The sequence below is a fragment of the Triticum dicoccoides genome, chromosome 7A, assembly GCF_002162155.2.
Source record: "Triticum dicoccoides isolate Atlit2015 ecotype Zavitan chromosome 7A, WEW_v2.0, whole genome shotgun sequence".
Lineage (NCBI taxonomy): Eukaryota > Viridiplantae > Streptophyta > Magnoliopsida > Poales > Poaceae > Triticum > Triticum dicoccoides.
In genome coordinates this window covers 480,751,918-480,757,249 of record NC_041392.1, presented here as the reverse complement: position 1 = coordinate 480,757,249, position 5,332 = coordinate 480,751,918, and positions in this window count along the sequence as shown.

Genomic DNA, 5,332 nt, shown 5'->3' with positions numbered 1-5,332 from the left:
GCGGGTTCCTCCTCCGAATACACCGCGGGAGAATTTGAATACAAAGATAGTGTCCGACCCTGCAAAATAAGTTCCACATACCACCGTAGAGAGAATAATATTTCCACAAATCCAATCTGCTGACACGTTTTGGCAGCATGACATCATGCCATGGCCCGGTAATTATTCAAACCGTTTTTCCTTAACCAGCCCCTCACATAACGCGAGGTGGTTTCTTGACATGTCTCGTCAAAGCAGAGATCGTGTTCCCCTTATTACGGGATTCTCATCAATACGGACGTGGGTAACCCAACCGCGCCATCAATTACGGCGTTTGGGGGATAAGCGAGTTTTACCAGGCTAGTGGGGGCGTATAGTTTAGTCCGCCCTTATAAAGGGATAAGATCTCACCTTTTTCTAACCATGCCTTCTTCCTCCTTGCTCATCCATTCTCGCGCACTCGAGCTCCAGCATCCAAGTCCGCATCCTCCTCCTCAACTCTCTCCAAAACATGTCTGGAGCGGGAGGCAAGTGGATGGCCTCCTCCATCACGGAGGGGCATATCAAAAAGTTGCATGGAGCCAGATACTTAGCCGCGGACATCGCGCACTGGCTGCCAGCCACGGGGCAGGTCATCCCTAACCCAGAACCTCACAAGAGGGTGGTCTTCCTCCCCCACTTCATCCGCGGACTGGGGTTTCCCCTCCATCCATTTGTCCGTGGCCTCATGTTCTATTATGGGTTGGACTTTCACGATATGGCCTTGAACTTCATCCACAACATCTCGACGTTCATCGTCGTGTGCAAGGCTTTCCTCCGCATCCGGCCCCACTTCGTCCTGTGGCTGAAGACCTTCAATATCAAGCCGAAGGTTGTAGGCGGCCAACAAGCAGAATGCGTCGGAGCCATGGTGGGAAAAATGCCCAATGTTGCATGGCTCGAGGGCTCCTTCGTGGAGTCCGTAAAGGGGTTGCAGTCAGGGTGGTTCTACATCACCGAGCCGCGCGACACCAACTGGGCGGCGGCCCCCGAGTTTCGATCCGGAATCCCCACGCGGCTCACTTCCTGGAAGGAGAAGGGCCTGTCCTGGGGTTCATCGGTGGAGCTGGACAGACTCCAGAAATGTATCCGGAACATGACAAGCAAGAAACTTAACCTTGTCAACATAGTCCAAGTCATGCTCTTCCGCCGGATCCTCCCGTGTCAGCAACGGGATTTCAACTTATGGGAGTTCGACTGGGCCCGGCACCAGACTCTAAGCGAGCTCTTCGACACGATGCACAAAGACGTCTGGAGGGTGCTGTTCAAGGGCTCCGAGGTCCCTCCCTCTCTCACCGAGGACCGCGGGCTAAGCGCGAAGCGCCCTGCGAATCCGGTAAGTTCTGTACATTTGGCAGGATATTTATTTCCCATAGCTTAACCATGTGTGGGGTCTGAGCTCTCATACCTTTAACAGGACTGGGTGGAGGCATCGGAGCAGATCGACTGTCCGGCCCCCCTGCCCGAAGACACCGCGGACGCTCTCCTGACGGAGATGCTGACTCCGGCTCCTTATAAGGTGCCGGATAAGACCAAGAAGAAGGCCAAGGGAACCCGAAAGAGTTCCCGGCGCCAGGTGGTATCGGACTCATCGTCCGATAACTCCGCGATGCACTCCTGCCATGAAGACGAGGAGGAAGATGAAGATGCTCCCCCTCCAGCCCGGGGACACAAGAAAAGGAAGGCCGCCACGACCGGGGAGGCCGAAGGGTCCAAGAAGGGAAGGACTCTTCTTCTGGACTGCTCCACCATCGCCGCCGAAGGCGAAGACGAGTGGCTGCTTAGGGCCAAGCCCCTAGCGAAGTCATAAGTATTCGGATATGAGAGTAACTCATAGCATACCTTTGTCGCGCTGCTTCTCCTAACGCCGAATATGATTATGCATACCGCCCCAAGCCCGTATCGACATATCCTCGTCGGACGGCTCCTTGGATTCGTTGAATATGGATAGCGATCCACTTCCGACCGCCTCCTCCCCTTGCCCTACAGACAATGCCGAGGTATTGTCTCAAGGGGCACCAAGCCGGGGGGAGACAGTCCCGGAGGTGCCTCAAGGCGACCTTCCGGACTCCAGGAGCAAAGGGAGCAAGGCTCCCGGGGGCTCCAAGTTCGGCTCTCAGCGGAACACCACGCCGGAACCTCCAGTGGCTCCGGACTCGGGCAGGCGGCCCCCTTCCAAATGGGGTAAGACGCCCGTGCCGGTGACCTCTGTCCATCCAGAGGCACCGGACAGCCTGCTGGGAGTGCTTCGCAGCGCTTCCATCGACGAAGAGCACCGCACTATTATGAGTGCGGTGATCAATAAGGTTCAGTCCGCCAAGAGCGGACTGACTGAAGCCTGTGCCAGCCTTCTAACAGGCTTTGAGGTAAGTATTTAAAATATAGGAAAATTATTACCGCATAGACAGTAGCCCCTAATGCTCTGTTTGGTGTTCACAAAGAAAAGCCGAATAGAGGATCAAATAATATCTGCAGGAGTCTAATATAAGTATATCTGTATGCGTATGCAGGCTTCGCTGCTGACCTCTGCCGCACTGACTGCGGAGGTCGCCACACTGAAGCAGGACCTCGAGGGGTCCGAGAAAGAGCTCGGCCTTGCTAAGAGGCAGCTCGAGGAGAACAAAGGTAAGTAATACCTTGTCTATAGATATATGTATATATAAAAAAGTTGCGATTGCAAAATGACAGGATCATCATGAATTTGCCAGGGGCCACGACCGAAGTGGCAACCCTGAAGCAAGCGCTATGCGAGGCCGAAAACAAAGCGGCCCAGGAGCGCACCGAGCAGGAAAAGCAAGAGGCACGGGTGGGCGAGGTGCAGCAAGAGCTTCAAGCTCTCGTGACGAAGCACGAGGCGTTGGAGCTTGACTCAAAGATGCGAGAGTCTGAGCTCGCCGCGGCCCTTGAGAGCGCAAAGAATGCCAAGGCTGAAGCCCACAAGGCCCTCCAGGAGATTGAGGCGATGAGGAAGATAGCGGCGGGTAAGGCATTCAATATGCAAAGCAAGCATGTGAAAGTAAATTACTTGTTACTTACCCGAGTCCAGAGCTCTCCAGGAGCATTCGCAGATTTGCCTCGCAGCGTGTCGGATGCCGCAAAGTTTTACCAGGCCGAGGAGGGAAGCTCGACGGAGAAGCTGTTCTGGTCTCAGTATACTGGTACCGAAAACCCGATGCCTATGAGTGACCAGCTGAAGCAAATGGTCGAGCTGCACAAGGCGGCCGAACAGGCCATGAGGGGCCTTATAGTCCGGATGTGGCCTGGCGACGCCCTTCCCAACAGCTACTTCGGCTGGTGAGGCGGCTTGTGGATGCCTGCCCACGGTTGGAAGTCCTCAAGCGGTCCGTCTGCATCGAAGGTGCACGCCGGGCTTTTGCCCGTGCGAAGGTGCACTGGGCCAAGATGGACGCCGAGAAGCTGGTGAAGGAGGGGCCGCCGCAGGGCAAGGAGCATCGCCACCCCGAGATGTATTATGAGGGTGTCCTGAAGGGTGCCCGTCTTGTAGCGGACGAGTATGCGAAAGATGTAATATTTGAATGAACTTGCTCGTGTGATCCTGTGGTATGAAAACTTGTTCATATGCGCTATGCAATGCTTGTTTGAATTTAAAATATTACCTTCTGTTCGGATGTTTATCAAATCTGAGAGATGGCTAGTCGTCGGCTTCTTCCCCCATGCCACGAGTGCTGGGGTGTTCGGGATAAATCTGAGCACTCTTGTTCCCATTTATGGGCCCTTCGAGGGAGGTGCTCAGCGCAACGAACAAGGCAATCAGACTATAATGCTTTATCACTCTCACTTAGCCGTAGAATTCTACAATTTTAAATTTCGGAGAAGCCCCTAGTATTCGGAGGGCCGAATTTGGGGCGCTATACATGCCTTAAGCCGGACAAAGCCGACTCCTCCCTCTAAGCGGCATAAGTCTTTAGGGACTCGAAACCTCTCGAACAGCGACTAGTCTCTCGCCTTATCATGACAATCAGTTTTAGCTTTCTCTACTGAGGTGCTTAGCCCAGCTGAACCGGGGCACAATCGCAGTAGTTCTCCCAGTGCTACCTTAGCCGATATAGCGGAACGTAAGGTACCAAAACATGGGAGCCGGGCAAACCCAACTATTGACCCAAGACATGATTCGGAAAGGACGCATATAATGCTATAAGTTCGGGGTGCCGCACTGTCGAAAGTGTTCGGACTTCTCACGCCGTAATATGGGGTATGCTTAAGCCCCTAGCGTACTGGCCGTACCAGAGTGTACGGGTGCTGGATGTCATGAATGAACATATACATATATATAAAAAGAAGAATATAGAATGCAATAATAGTCTAGTGCTATGCATTGTTTATTCAAAAAGGTGCGTTAAAGCAGAATAATACAAGTAGTGCGATAAGCAAAAAGTAGGACTATTTGACATGTCCCCTCCAAGGGCAAGCTGAGGAATGGTATTAAAGCAAGTATTTCACTCATTATCGTAATCCACCTGGGAGTTCCATGGTGCGACGTAGCTTTCTGCCTCCTTGGTTGCTGCATCATGTGTTCGACCATCATACTACCGGACAGGGTTTCCAGAGATTAAAGTCCTGAAAGAGAGAAAAATAACAAAGCAGGAAGCCCCTAGTGCAGTTAAGCCGCGTCTTGGGGCGTGCCGTAGTCGTGCCCCCCTCCCCACCTATGCCCATGGTATTTTCAATGCGTAATTATGTACGCGTGGCACGGATTTCGCCGTTTGGCTGGTACTGGGGTGGGTGCCGCATTGCTATGCGAGCTCGGAACGTGCCAGGCGGTCTTGTTGCCGATTACTCCGGGTGCGCTTGAAGGTGTCCGGGTCTTGAATCGCCGAACTAGTGGAGTAACTTAAGAGGCTGCTTTGCGCTTCTGCTGCGAGGGCCGCAGTGTGCTCCTCCGTACGGAGAGAGCGCTTTATGTTTCCATTAACTGTGATGACCCCCCGAGGTCCTGCCATCTTGATCTTAAGGTATGCATAATGCGGTACCGCATTGAATCTCGCAAATGTGGTTCGCCCGAGCAGTGCATGATAGCCACTACAGAACGGGACTATATCGAAGATTAACTCCTCGCTTCGGAAGTTATCTGGGGATCCGAAGACCACCTCCAGTGTGACTGAGCCTGTGCAATGGGCCTCTACACCTGGTATGACGCCTTTGAAGGTCGTTTTTGTGGGTTTGATCCTTGAGGGGTCTATACCCATTTTGCACACTGTGTCCTGATAAAGCAGGTTCAGGCTGCTGCTGCCATCCATAATGACTCGAGTGAGGTGAAAGCCGTTAATGATTGGGTCTAGGACCAGTGCGGCGA